Source organism: Lactuca virosa, chromosome 7, assembly GCF_052849685.1.
Source record: "Lactuca virosa cultivar CGN04683 chromosome 7, Lactuca_virosa_CGN04683_v6, whole genome shotgun sequence".
Lineage (NCBI taxonomy): Eukaryota > Viridiplantae > Streptophyta > Magnoliopsida > Asterales > Asteraceae > Lactuca > Lactuca virosa.
The window spans coordinates 111,172,970-111,189,353 of NC_136432.1; positions in this window are offsets into that span (position 1 = coordinate 111,172,970).

Consider the following 16,384-nt stretch of genomic DNA (forward strand, 5'->3'; position numbering starts at 1 on the left):
GGGATAAAAGCGATATATGTGGGCCCCTCGATGATTCAAAGATGATACATGTGAGTGCTTGGCCAAGCCAGGACTGATTTGATTTGTTCAATCAGTCAGTCATCATGAATCGGAAATCGGGAAACAACAAATGGACAGAGAGAATGATTGATAATCCATGTCTCAGTCCATATGATATCTAGAATGGAGGAATATATGATCCCTTATCTAATGGACAAGTCATTGACAAAGGTCAGAGTTCATCGACAATGTCAGAGTTCGACAGAAGCTTTTGAGAGCTACGATTGCTGATCGGTTCCTGAAGTCATACGCAATAATAGTTTTAGACTTATCCAAGTGGGAGTCTGTTGGATTAATGTCTAAGTCCATAACTATAATTGGTAAGACTTGACCCGACCCGGCATGGTCGATTTGGGTTGCATGGCATCATGCATTTGGATAGACTATAATGAGAGAAATAACACTTAAGGTTGGTTAATATATTATAAGTTCTAATATATTAATAAGGTTATTTAATTAGTATTGATCAAGAATTAATTTGGAATTAATTAAGTGATCAAAAGGAGACTAATTAAATATATGGGTTGATTGTGTAAATCATTCATTCTTATATATGTGGGCTTGTGATCCAAGATTCCTTATGTTGGACGAAGTCCATGGGGTGACCCATGGATACTCCATGGAGGGTAAAATCCATGGAGCATAAGGAATGGGTAAAGTTATGAGTTACATGGTGTAACCCTAATAGCCACCATATAAAAGAATCTCATGGCTCAAGAAATCATACACTAATGTGTGAGTGTGAGGGCTAGACGATTTCAAGGAGTGTTCAAGTTTCTCTCAAGTTATTCCAAGTGTATTTGGTGTTGTGTGAACCATTTGAGGTGTCACACTTGGGGCACTACGCACTCAAGCTTCATGAAGACATTCTACATCAAAGAGGTATGTATTCTATCTTGTTATATTTATTATTTTGTATGCTAGATTAGGATAATACCTTGGATGTTCATAATTGTATGTATAATAGAGAAAACATAGATCTAAGGTATTTAGGGTTGCATGTACACTTAGGAGTGTTAGAATGCTCATAACCCAACAAAAGTATCCAAACAAGGTGTGTAAGCTTGAGTTATCTATTCATAGATTAAGATAAGCATTGCGTAGAAAGGAATTTGTTGTTCCATGAGAAAGTCAAAAAGTGTTGTCTTTCTAGAAGTTCAGAAGAGTTTTGAGTACATGTCAAAGCTAGTAGGAGTGTCATCGCCTTCCTGGTATTGCTTGTTAGTGACAATACTACTCATAGGAAACATTGTCCCTAAGTTGAAACATGCAAAAGATCGAGAATTGTTTCACTATGATGGACATGGGAAAGCGACATTGATACTTGGTCTTAAGATTTGAAAATATAAAAATAAAATGTTTAAAATGATTCAAACAAAGCATAATGTGATGAAAGTGGTTTCAACATGAGAAATTCCAAAGGGATTATGCTTCATAGGAAGGAGTTGAGTGAATCTTAAAATTCCTTTGTACTAATCATGAAAATGATAGGATGATTCGAGTCCCATAATTCGAATATAAGATCGATCATGAATGCTATAACTTGTGGTTATTCTGATGTCTCAAATGTTTTGATCATCATGAGATTGTATCAGAAATTGGATCGACTGAATCGCTAGACAACTGTGAAGAACATTATAAGATATTGAAAGACACCAAGGAATGGTTACTTGTAGACTGTAGAGAACATGATTGAGAAGAGTTATAGTGACATGAATTTTATATATGAATCTGAGTCATAGTCTAAGTGGACATGCGTTTTAAATTATAGTATGGTAACATGAAATGTTTCATGTAGGATATGGTGGTAGACTCAAAAATATGAGTCGAAGTACTTTAGTTCAAGTGAATCAACCAGGGAGCATACCTGGACTAGAAAGCTTCATAGTTGACTTTGGATTTGTTTTGAGTAACAAATTACTATTAGAAATGTTCTATGAAGGTGCAGTTGCGTTTACTAATGGTCCTTAAGACCACACAAGGCCAATTCATAGAAGGAGGGAAATACACTACCTCCAAGAAAAAGGTTGAGGATGGAGATCTAGTTGTGAAGTGAATATTTTTCGATGATTCGTTCACAATAGTGATGAACAAAGGAAAACATGATATGCATGCTAAGAGAACTGGAATAAGAAATGTTGACAAGTTTAGTTTGTAAGTCGATTACCCCAAAACATTTATACCAAAGATAAATATGTAAATGTTATGGTGATTAAATAATGGGGAATTATTTATATTCAAAGAGTATGATACCATAGAAAAATTAGTTTATTATTGTGTTTCATTTTGTGTGTTACTTTTGAATATTAATTTATTTGAAATACCACAGTCAATCATACTTATGGGAGTATGTATTGATTTAAGACTGTCATGGAATATTTGTAAATTGTCCATGGTGATTGGAGATTGCATAGGGATTGCTGCAGTATTCATGAGTACTTGGAAAATATGGATTTTGAGTATTGGTTAAACCCGCTCTTAGAGATTACTTCATGGATTCAATCACGAGTAATTCTAAGACGATAATATCTTATATTCTTGAAACAGAGATATCTAAATTATAGTTTGCAAGTCTTTTGTGCATTTTTTTTTGCATCAATGCATCCATAACTGGATGTTATAAAATGCAACTCCATGTATGGCGTGATGAGTAAAAGGTATGATTATATAGTTAAAGTTTATTCTTTCCTTTTGCCTATTAAGGAAAAACGATATCTTTCGGACCCTTGATTATTGTTGCGGACATTTGAAGTGCTTGGCCGAGCCCAAACTAAATTGACGTATTCAGTTAGTAGTTAGAATTCAGTCGTCATAAATCTGAAATCAAGAAATAGAATCTTGGACCATGATATTGATTCTAATCCATGTCTTGTGTCCATACGATATCTTGTAGAACGAAAGAATAATTGATCACTTATCTTAGGGCCAATGTCTGTTAATCAGAGTTCGAAAGTATCTATTGAAATTACTCTTTACTGGTTTCTAAAAGTATATACTTGCAATTGTATTTGAAGACTTATCCAAGTGGGATACTGTTGGATTAAAGTGTCTAAGGTCTTAACTAAATTGGTATATTCTTAGTGAATAAAAGTAAAGTCATTTTTGGGTTGCCCTCATAACCAGAAATAACTATTATTGATATTAGGAAAGATATAAAATGATTTGTTAATATATTATATGATTAATATATTAATTAGGAATAGTTAATAATTAATTAGAAATTGTTAGAATTAATTAGCCATTAATCAGAATTAATCCAAAACTAATTCAGGATTAACTGGAATTAATTGAAGGTGCAATGGGTGAATTATAATTGTTCATAATTAAGAAATGAAGACACTTATAGAACCCTCAATTGGCATGGACGATTTTAGAGGGAGTTCTAGGGTTTCTGAAAGCCTCTTGGTAGCAGATAAGCAAAGGATTTGAACTGAGGATTAAATCTAATATTTAATTGTTCAAATCTGGATTCATCTACAAGTTACTTAACTATAAATAGGACCCTCGCGACACTAAATTTCATGGCCTATCATACCTACAAGGTGGAGATCAAAATTTTCCTCCTTCCACCTCTTTCCTCTTGTCTTTCAAGTGTTCTAGGGTTTTGGGTGTGAGCCGTTAGAGGCGTGCACATTATTAGCGCTTTCTTTCCATGGACTTTGTAGATCAAAGAGAGTTGTTTTCTATATTCAATCATAGAAAAAGGTATGTTTTTCTTTCTACATGATTTTTGATTTACATAGAATAATTTAGGTTTTTCAGAATATGTTGCTATTATGAGAAAAAGCACAGATCTCTAGGTTGTATGTGCCCATAAATTGTTTATGTGAAATTCCACTGTGCAAATCATGTATGATTAAGTATTATTGTAACTTAGAAAACCCATCAATTAGTCAAGGATTATTCTTACGAGAAGGGAGGGAATAATTCTATCATTGGAGTGATCGTGATTATGAGGTTTTCGCGGTGTGTGTCTCATGGATTCGTCGGATTTTATTCTGAAGCACCAGAAGGAATTCAGGAGTCGATCAGATTATGGTTACAACTCGGTTAGCCATTTGGGTTTATGTATTTAGGGATGCATGATGTGTCCTTGCAATATAGGAACTACTAGACAAGGGACTCACTTTGGCCAGTAGTTCCCCTTAAAGCACCAAGTATTTTCGTGAAAATGGATAGATCACCCATGACTTATATTGGATTTATAGGGCTTGGTTAGCTCACTGAATGGATTTGTTATCTATTGTTAAGGTCTTAAGGATTTACAACTATTGACCAGTTTCAGATGTGAGTATGTGTGTTTTCCTCGTTATATGTACTATCAGATATCATCATAAGTGTGTGAGTAATTGAGTGTTCGACGATAGTATTTATATTGGGTGTAGCCTTAAGGGTATGTGGTGGTGCAGTTTGAGGTTCGCTTATGTACCACCAGTATCTGGGAGGCTTATGGATTAAGATTGTTCGACCCATGTTCGTTCAATTGGTTTCTGTGATTATCGCATACTGTTGTAGTATTCGAGGGTTTTGGCATGAGATAATAGAACTCCATATATTAGAAGTAACATTTCATCAATTCTCCATGTGTGACCTTGCGTGTGTGCAAAGTTTAGTTATGGAATGTCATGGCGGAAAGGACGATAGTTAGGTCGATATGACCAGGGTTCAACCAACATTATTATGGTGATTCTGGAATTTCCCTCCGAGGTTGAGAGTTTCAATGAGCTAGTGGGGTTTAATCGAGGGACCGTTCAAACTTTTGTACAATATTTGGGATCTTGTTTCAATTGTTTAATCGAGTGATTCCACTAGTGATTTGGTGTACTATAGTTAGTTTGACTTGGGGATAAAATTTGTTGACGCTTGAACTGGGTGCTACGAGAAAATTTAAGGTTTCAGCTGGCTATGGTTAGGTTATCGGTTAACGAGATTCTTCACTCTTCGAGTATAGTCGTAAATTAGAAGGAATGTAGTGGATCTAAGGTAGTTTATATATCCTCTTTGTGGGTGTGTCAATATTAGTAGACCATCGAGTGTTTTTCGTGAGGTTTGCATGCGATCTGAATAAGATATCCTAAGAACTCTTAGTCCGACTTTATTGCATGGTTCTTGTCTGATATATTGGTTTCAAGTAACAACCGCTAGACTGTCTATCTTATTTTCTGACTACATACAACTATGTTTTCATCTGGTGAGCCTAGATTGCAGGATGGTATGCATGTTTTAGACTTTTATGTCTCGTTTTGTGTTGGCAAGTGTTGGGACGAATGTTGATTAGGTTCCTGCAGGTCGGTGGGATGATGCCCGCATGCCTATAGGCGTACTAAGGTGCTAGCTGTGAGTCTTCAGGAACATGGAGTAATTAAGGAAAGAGCAGTATTATACTGTGAGCTTATCATTCCAATGGTTAGATGGTGTCACGACATATTATGAACCGTCGTGTATACGACTTGTGTGGGTGGAGCACGAATGTTATGTGGATGAGGATCTTAGGTCTTGGTTCGCTAGTCTATTTGGCGTAGTTGGGTGTTTTGGAACATTGTGGAAATACTATTGGTGGCTCAATGGCCGACAGGTTTTAGGTCATATGTTTGGTAGAATGTTGACTTGTTGGGAAGTCATGGTTGTGCATCAGTAAATCCTTGTCAAGTTTCTACATTAGTGGATCGTTTTTTGTTTATGAGAACTGTTTCATATGAGTTTGGATACCAGTGATGGTGTACTAATTCTAAAGAATTTTTGGGTTGTAAGATTCACTATAGTACCCTTGGATGATCTATCAAGTAGTTACGCGCCTGAGACGGAATGGAAAATTAGTTACGACGTAAGGTTATGATTTGTTCATTGGCATGAATGTGGGAGTCGTAGGAGAGCGATGACTTGTCAGGAAGTCAAGTGAGCAACATAAGCCCTTTTAGGCACGGTCATCCAAATTAGGGATTTGTGGAGTGATTATGGTCGGTATGTTTCTGGCACTAGCTTCTTCATGGGTGGCGATGTTCCTAGTCGAAAGGATTGGGGTTATGTAAATCATAAGGTAATCATCTATCCTAGAGTATGATTTTTATGATTTCATACTGATAGGTTTTTGGTCTTACAAAGTTCATTTTTGGGTTTAGTTGTCGTGGCTGTAATGGGATTCTCGGTTTTGATTAGTTCCGCTAGGTGATTGATTGTATCGTCGATAATGTAAGAGTTAATCGTTGTAAACTAAATAATTACATATGTGCAGGTTAGATTCGGGCGCTGTCTAGGTTCCGAGTGATCTTGTGAACCCTTTTGTTAAATGCACCGAGTTAGTGTGTGGTTTGGAGAAGTCATAAGAAATTGCGTGTGGGTTTTCTTCTAAGGCAGATTTTGAGGACATAATCTATTTCAAGTGGGGGAGAATTATAAGACCAGTTTCCGAGGTTATTAAATTGTCTATTGGAGGATTTCAAGATTTGCTTTGGGAAAAGTCCAAAATCACGGCGCCACCTTAGTATGGTCACGACGTGAAGGTCATGTCGTGAGCTTTAATGAAAATCACGACGTGAGTCTTGTGAATCATGGTGAGACCTTGCTGAAATAAGAAACCCTGTTTTTCGGTCCTTGGATCCTATTTAAAGGCACTTATCTCTAGGGTTGCCTCATTTTCCAGCCCCCATTCTTATAAAACTTCCCCTCACCCAAACCCTAGCCTCCATGCTTCTAAATTGAGTGTTTGATCCTTTTCTTTGTGAAGCTTGAAAGTGAAGGAAGTCGTTCTTGGTGCAAGGGAACAATGTATCGGCTTAGATTGTAACGTCCCAGTTTCCAAAATAAAATTTTCATTTTTAAAATAAAATAAGGGAAAACAGTGTAGAATTTCGAATCATAGAACTGTTGGTGTGTGTGTTTAGACAGTCTTGCCTTCGCAATCCAATGAGTACCTGAAATACATTTAATCCATAACTGTAAGCCAAAGCTTAGTGAGTTCCCTAAAATACCCCACACAACAATACACATACAATGCATGCACACATGAACCTTTCGTTTGACTGGACCACCTCACAAGACCTACAATACACCTGGACTGCTCTCCTGAGCCTACAACATATAGTTGGACCTCTTTCCCGAGCCTACAACACTGGGATGGACTGGTCTCATTGGGCCTACAGTAACAACTATATCGCCCGAGTCTTTTGTCCTACAACCCAAAGCAGGACCGTCTCAACCCAACCACAACACGTCAACATATGCAAACAAACAAACAATAACTAGCATACATAGGTAATCAGACTAGATCTACCAGTCTAACAAACCACTACAACATAACAACATCCTATACACAAGGATACATACTACAATACAAAGTATAGTGAGAAAACTCACCTGAGCTAAACAATAGAAGCTCCACAACATTCTCAACAACAAAAACAGCTACACAAGCTACCTTAAGCCAAACCAAGACCATTCCTTAGCTACACACGCAAAGAAACTGACCAACACGTTGTGGTCATGCGTTGACCACGCCGTGGTCTGCCCTGTTCCCGCAACTCCAAGAAGACATAATCCATTAAGGTGTTGTTTGTTTTTTTGAAGCGAAAATTCATGAAATATGCGGACCACATTTGCAACCCTCTGCACCAAAAGAGGTGGACCAAATGGCTGCAACCTGTAATAAGAAGCATGTTTGTTTTTTTAACATCTGCAAGCTGCTGCAATAAACTGAAATTTAAATAAACTGATTTTACAAACTGAAAATAGTTTTCAACAAAGAAATTTTAATAATTCTAGTCTTAGAACATTGAAAAATACTAAAAAGAACATGAAAAAAAACAAAAATATAAAATTTCTAAAAAAATGTAAAATTATCAATTATTTTTATAAAAAACTAATTTTAAAGAATATAAAAAAAGAAAATTATGAAAAAAATTAAGAAAATATTGTAAACAATGTCTAGAAAATTCGTAAAAGAATCACACATGTTAAAAATGATGCAACCGAAATCGAAAATATTATTAAAAAATGGAAAAAATTAAAAAAAATTAAAGTTTTAAAAGAAAAATCAAGTTATAAAAAATTGTGGAAACTATAAAAAAGAAATTGTATCAAATTTGTAAGTCAAAGTTTATAAAAAATCAAAGCTTAAAAAAAATCAAATTAAAAAAAAGTTATACCAAATTTCTAAAAAAAATCATTTGGAAAAAATGAAAGCTGAAGAGGTAAATCAAGTGCTGTTTGGAGCAAAACACACGCAAAGGTTTTGTAGTCCGAAGTCTTCCGAAAAAAACTGTTGCGAGATGGCAAGTGTTGCGTGTGTGCTATGTCGCGTAACAAAAAGTGGTCAGAAGAGGTTTTTCTAAACAAATAAATAGACTCTAAGTCTAAGCTTCCAACACTTAGATCTGATTCCTTATGGTGTCTACTTTATCCATTAAGAAGCTCCAAACAAAGCAATATCTAAATCCCTAGATCATAAGATGTCCAAAACACACTTTTCTTGATGCATGGAGTAAAGAGAGCTCTTGCATGCACTCTCTACTCTACCAAATGATCATATATGAACCCAAACATCAATCAAAAGATCAAGAGTTCTCCAAAGTTTAAGGAACAAGCCTCAAATGGGACCAAAACTCATTAAAATGGACCAAAACACCAAATACACATATATCCAAAGATGAAATCCAATAAAGCTTGGAACTTTATGACTTACAAAGGTCCAAAAGGTAGATGAAAGTTGAGATCTTCAATTGCTAAGATTCAAAGATCAATATTGCATGAAAGTATCACTCCAAATTCCATTACAGCTTCATAGCGGCCACCTCATAGAAACCTATTTCCACCTCATGGTGACTCACCACATTGTGGTGACCTGCTCCCCACCTCGTGGCGGCGGGTTTTCACCCAATTCCATTACAGCTTCAAACAATCATAACTTCTTCGTTTCAACTCCATTTTCGGCGATCTTTATATGAACGCGAAGGTATTGAAAATCCCCACAACCCTATCTAATTACTTTTGAATTAATACATGTCGAACTAAAACCATTAATCCATGCAAGAAGCCTGTAATATTACTTTTCCCATTTTACCCTTTTGCTTCAAGGCACAATTCGAGCGTTGTAATCACTTAACCAACATTATCAACATCCGATAGGGTCTAAACTCTATTCCCTTGAATCCCAAGACCTTTACTCGATCCATTTACGACCCGCTATCCCGAAATTATAAACATCCCAAAACTAGATGTTACATAGATCTATCATTCTCATCATATTTTTTTAACCATTGTGAGTATAAAGTTCCTATATTGATGATTATTGATTTAGATCTAGTTTTTTTATTTATTGATGGTATCTTTTGGTCCCTTTTTATGGTGCTCTTAGAGTTTGTAGAGCTCTAGAACCATATAAGTGACTTGAAAGACTTCTGGACTTGTTAGATGATGGAAAAAAAGGACATATATGCAAGAGATGTGGTCCTTTTAGAGTTAGGATTAGAGTTTAGAGGAGATTAAGCCATAAGAATGAATAAAGTTGGAAATTTTATCCATTAAATCACTTAGAAGATCCATATATGAGGTTTTGAGCTTTTGACTTAAGGGAGTAAGTCATTGAAAGGAAGGTTGTTAACCAGATATCACGACCCGACAAGCTTGGGGCTCGCGACATGAATTTTGAAGATTTATTGACTATTTTGTCGTTTAATGGATCTCGATGTGTTAGGTCAAGGGTCATAGCGTGGATGGCCATTAACCGCCTACCGTTGACTTTGACCATTTACTTTTTGTCAAACTTTGGTAGAATTGAGTATTTAACTAAGGACTGGTCTCGGTTTGATATTAGGCGGTTTTTTGCAGAGGTTGTTGTTGAGCTTCTGTTGTTTAGCTAAAGTGAGTTTTGTCACTAAAATATATGTTATAGTATGTATCCTTTGTATGTTAGGATGTAGATATGGTGTAGTATGTTGTTAGGCAAGTAGACTAGCTTTGTCATTTGCATGTTGTTGTTGGATTGTTTAATTATCTGTTTGTATATGTTAACATATTACATGTGAGCGTTGTAGGTAGTCTAGCTATGTGTTGAAGGCCAAGATACTCACGGCGGACCAACTTTATGCTGAAGGCCAAGAGGTAGACCAACTTTGTGATGAAGGCCAAAGGGCAGACCAACTTTATGTTGAAGGCCAAGGGGCAGACCAACTTTGTGATGAAGGCCAAAATGACTTGGGGTTGAAGGCGGTCCAACTATCAGCTGAAGGCCAAGATACCCAGTGGCAGACCAGCAATAAGCTTAAGGCTATAAGTTGATGACCATTACTTATATGTGTTGTATATATTGTGGTATGTGGTATTTTGGGTAACTCACTAAGATTTGGCTTACAGTTGCGGATTAAATATTTTTTAGGTACTTCATCAGATCGTGGGAAGGGCAAGGCTTGATTGTAAACGTGCATCGATATTATATTTTGATATTTTTGCATGACTATATTTTATACTCTAATTTGGATATTTAGGTCTTGGTTATCAAACAATGTTTCCCTTAAGAATGAATGAATGTTTCTGAATGAAATATTATCCCTTAAAATGAAAATTTTGGTTTAAAAAATGGGACGTTACAGTCATCCAAGTAAGTGGTTCTTCCCCAATGTGTTTCGACTCTTCGCTAACTTCCTCGATTCTTCGTCGTGGTAAGATTTCTACCAATACCTTTTTTGACAAATGATGAAATGCTAAAGAGGCTAACCTATCGAGTGTGTCGGCCTCTTTGTTTCTTGCCATTGAAATTTGCGTTATGCTGAAGGTATGGAAGCATGTGACCAGTTCATTTACTTTATATAAGTATTTCTTTATGTGAGACTATTTTGCTTCGTATGTTCCATTGATCTGATTTGTTACGAGCATCGATCCGTTGTATGCATGTATTTTTTCAACATTAATGCTTTTTGCCAAACTTAATCCATCTATCAAAGATTTGTATCTTTCTTCATTATTAGAACAGTTAAAATTGAAGCGTAGGGTGTATGTGGACTTAAATCCTATCAGGTAGGTTAAAAGAATACAAACCCTTGCCCGTCCTTACTGGAAGCTCCATCTGTGTACAGGACCAAGAGGGTTCGGTCCTTCTCCCATATTTCTTCCTTTTTTTCTGTTAACGCTGCTTCATCCTACTTAGAGGACATGACTTCATTTTTATCTTCGTTTGGCAATTCCGTTAAAAAATCGGCTAGTGCTTGATCTATCAAATTAACTACAGGCTTGTACCTGATGTCGTATTCCCCTAAATCGATTGCCCATTTGGTGAGTCGTCCCGATATTTCAGGTAGCTACAACACTTGTTGTATAGGTTGATTAGTTAATATGGAAATCTTGTTTTCTTTGAAGTATCTGCATAACCTTCTTGATGCATATGTTAATGCCAAAGTGAGTTTTTTTATTAGTGAGTAAGTCAATTCAGCCCCCCTGTAAAGCCCTGCTAAAGAAATATACTGCCATTTGTTTGTCTTTCTTTCGGTTACCAATATTGCGCTAATTGCATCTCTATTGGTAGATAGGTAAACAATTAGTTGTTCACTTTCTATTGGGTTGGCCAAGCTGGGGTAAACTTTGGATGTGTGTTTCAATTTTTGGAATGCTTATTCTTCTTCTACTGACCAAACTATTTCATTCTTTTTTGTGTGTTTTTTCAAGGCTTGGAAGAATGGGATTGACTTTTCCGCTGATTTTGCAAGGAACCTCTCTATGACTGCTAGCTTCCCTTTAGGCTTTATACATCTTTTACTGTTTTTGAAGAACGCATTTGCAACAAACTTTGTATTTTTTCTGGATTTGCCTCGTTTTTATTAGATTCAAAGTTTTGAAAACTTACACTTAACCGGTGTTGTAAAACTCGCTGAGTTCGCCGATTACTCGACCGATTACTCATTACTTGGCCCCTTACCGATGCAAGTTACAGAATCCGAGTACTCACTGAGCGTCCCCTTACTGAAGCGAGCAGTGTTGTAAACTCGACCAACTCAGTGATTAATATGTATAATATACTTAATGATTTATTATTTAACACACATGTGATTATTACTACATATATATATTAAATTTTCTGTAATTATTCACGAAGTGAGTCCATTGTGTGTTTTTTTGTTTTTGTGTATTCACATGTATCTAATTTTATTATATATTTCAATCAACTTATGATTTTGACATATATAATTTCCCTAAAAATATTTCTACATGTATTACCGAATCCGAGTACCTCCAAGTACTCGCTACTCGGTAGTCGGGTAATCGGCCGAACAGGTACCGAATAACAAGTTCTACAACCTTGCACTTAACAGCAACATAAATATGCATTTATCAAAGTAAATGCTTAATGAAGTGATATTCATTCATCAAATTATAGTGAGTTTTGGTGCATCATGATGTCCTTTTGGATAATAGTCCAACCTCAACATATTTGTTATTTTAATTATTTATATGACAGAAAATAAAAGTTTAAAATATATCATATTTATATAAATTCAAAATTTCATATTACAGATCAGAGGCATATTTATCATTAATAGAATCGTTCACATTACACTAAACTGTATCGTATCACATAGAACACTTTAAAACTTTTGCGGTCAGGGGTCGACGCAGGAATGTCTAGCAGTATTGACACCAGTTTTTTTCCCAACCAACTGTAATAATGTAGACATGGAAAATGGGTCATGTCGGGTCGAGACATTAAATGGATTGAGAATGATGGACCCGAACACAATGCATTTAGTAAACAAGTTAAAAAAAACATGAAACGATTAATCGCATGTCAATCTGACACAACCAGTTAAACACATGAAACAGGTCAAACTCATGAAACCCATCAAACTCAGACAAATTAAATTATAAAAAAACTTCTACTAAAAAATTAGTTTGAAAAACATTAAGGAAACCAAACTTTAAACTAAGAATTTTAGTTTTGATAAAGTTTGTAACTTGAAAATCCAATTTTTCTTTAGTTTAAAGTTGTCTTTTTTATAGAATGAAATTGGATCTCATCTTTCCTTCCACAAACTATGTGGGATGAGATGAAATTCTTTCATCCTGCTTTTTAATTTCCACTCTACAACCTATTTTCTTTTGATTTTAATATTTTTTTGTTTATCTTTACTTCACATAAACGATTTCAAAATCTATTCACGTAACTTATTTATTTATTTTTGTTTATTTAAGTGTCGATTTTAGTCTTGTTTCTACCGTCTGTTCTTTTTTCCGATCGGCTCACACACAAAAAAATTGATTTAGACTTTGTGTATTGCTCAAGATTGGAGCTATTATTTGTCAAATAAAAATTTGGGCTATATTATTGGGCTACAAGGCAGTGTAAAGAGTAAATTATTGAAATCGTCGTTATGGTTTGGATAAAATTGCGTGTTTGGTCCCTAATGTTTTTTTTTTTTGCACTCGGACCATCTTATGTTTTGTTTTTATTGCTACTTTTGGTCCCTGTTATACCCAAAAAGACTAAATTGCCATTATTGCTTATTTTTTAATTAATTTATTCTTTATTTACTTCTAATTAAATAAAATTATTTATAAAACAAAATAGTAATATGTATATCCCCCACCCCTAGCCGATCCCTTCACCTCTGTCGAGAAATAAAAACCCTACACCTGCCATAGCTTCAACGCCGAAGCCTTCCACCACCACCGGCGACCAACTGCCTCATCCGCTGGAATCCACCCTCACCCATTTGTCTCGTAACCCTTCAACCCTAGATCTTCTTCATCGTGTCTTTAAAGCCACCACTTCCCTCCGCCTCTACTCCTCCCATTGTCGGAATCCACCTTTCTTAGTCCTTCATCACCGGTGAAAAACCTTTCATCAGAACTCGCTGGAAGATCAAACTTCTCAAACATTAAGTAACCTAACATATCTAATGCGTACCAAAAATCTCGTCATCGGAGATTGATTTCTTCATGTTTTCCACTTTCATCATTTTTTTCTCAAGTACAAATATGTGATGGGGGTTTGAGTTTACACAAAATTGTGACAACCGTCAATTTTTGGCCAAGTCAAAGTCAACTAAAGTCAATAAGTCAAACCGGTCAACTCATCTAACCCTTGTACATTAGGGTTTCCATTATGTTCTTATTGAACAACTCGCAATCTTAATACAAAGTATCACTTAGAGTTTTCACGTGTTCGGAAATTCTAAACCCTAATCAGGGCAAGTGATGAAACTACTCGATAAAACATTATTCCTTAACCCTCAGGGGTATATAACAATCATAACGAGACTTAACGGGATGTACAAACCTTGCGTTGCGAAGCCAAACACTCAAAAAGGTCACAAAAGAAGTCTCTCCCAATCTCTTTCACTCTAACTCTCCCAAAACTCTCTAAGTAGGAGAAATCGCTATAAGTGTGTGTAATCTCTCCCAAATCTCTCCAAGTATGTGAAATCTCTCCCAATTCTCTCTCTGTATGAGAAATCTCTCCAAGAATGTCAAATCTCTCCCAAATCTCTCCAAGTATGTGAAATCTCTCCCAAATCTCTCTCTGTATGAGAAATCTCTCCAAGAATGTCAAATCTCTCCCAAATCTCTCCAAGTATGTGAAACTCTCCCAAATCTCTCTCTGTATGAGAAATCTCTCCAAGAATGTCAAATCTCTCCCAAATCTCTCCAAGTATGTAAAATCTCTCCCAAATCTCTCTCTGTATGAGAAATCTCTCCAAGAATGTCAAATCTCTCCCAAATCTCTGTAAGTATGCCAAATCTCTCCAAGTATGACAAATCTCTCCCAAATCTCTCTCAAAATCTCTCTCAAATTTTTATAATCACTCGGGGCATCCCGACCCTCGAATTTGACGAAAACAGCTCGAAAACGGAAGTCTACGCGAAAAACAGCCTTAAGGAGCCGAAACTCCTCTTAGGAACCGAACCTCTTAAGAGCCGAACCTCTTAGAGCCGAACCTCCTGAGAACCGAAACCCTCTCAACCGAAATGGACCGAGCGGTAGGTCTATTTCGGTCCCCTGACTAATCAGAACCGAGACCTGACTTTCGGCTCTACCCTTCTTACCTTCGGTCCGAGGACCTGACCTTCGGTCCGAGATCCTAACCCTCGGTCCCTTCTGATGAGCATGCATGCGAGACCTCTCGGTTCCCATGTATAACCGAGCCTCACCTTCGGTCCGAGAGGCGACCCGCGCAGCCGAACCCTTCTCTCTCGGTTTCTTCTCCTATTTTCGGTTCTAAGGACTAGGACCGAACCTCCGGCCCCAAATTTCGGAATTTGGCAGTTTTTGCCCGGTTTTCAATATTTTTAGCGTTTTGAGCCTGTTTTTCGAGATTTTAACGCGGGATTTTCACCCAAACTCATATTTTAACATAATAAACCCCAAATAATCATATTTTAATTATATTTTGGGGAAAATCCTTGCCTAAGAATAAAATCTAGTAGGTAAGATTTATGGGTGGAGTGTTGACTTTGCCTTAGTGTATGACACAAGCAACCTCCCCATACCTCCATAGTACAACCCCTTGTCCCTCCCACCATACCCAGTCATTCCATAGTACTTTTCCCACAATTTTTCAGCCACACATTTGGTCAAGAGCTGGAAAACTCTCCTCTCTCCTCACATTACTCCATTTTCCACCAAGTGACAACTTCATTCTCTCTAGATTTCGAGATTCAAGGCTTGTCTTCAAGCTTTCCCTCTACATTTGGTAAGTATTTTCCTCCTACACTTAGATATTCTACTATCTTTCATCCAAATAATAGATTGCTTACACAAATATCGTCATATTTGTATTAGATCTTCAAATCTTCAAGCATCTCCCAAGTGTTCTTGAGTTGAACACTTCTTTCCTCCATCATCCATCTACTGAAATCACTCAAGGTGAGTTCATACCCCTATCTTTTCATGTTTTTCTTAAGTTTTAAGGGGGGGGGGGGGATACAAGTTAAAACACCAAGAACTCAACTAAACTCATTTAACAGCCTTCATCAGAAAAGTTCAACTCCATTCACGGACTGTTTTGGTCAACTTAAACATTTTAGTTTTCAAAACTGTATTAGGTTCAAATAGTTCAGGTTCATACCTTTAAAATGACTACTTGCACATCACCATACGATTTTTATACGATTTATGGTGATTTTTACAAAACTGCCTATCATTTCAAAAACAAATTCGGACACATTTTACGGATTCAGTTTTCGAACAAACACAAGTTAAAGACTTCCAAAAATCATAATAAAAATTATGAACAAACTAGACACATTTTATGAACTCTCACAATTTACGGATTCAGTTTTCGACTTCGTATGATTTTTCTATGATTTTTATAAAATAGTGCAGAACGGTTAAAAACTAGTT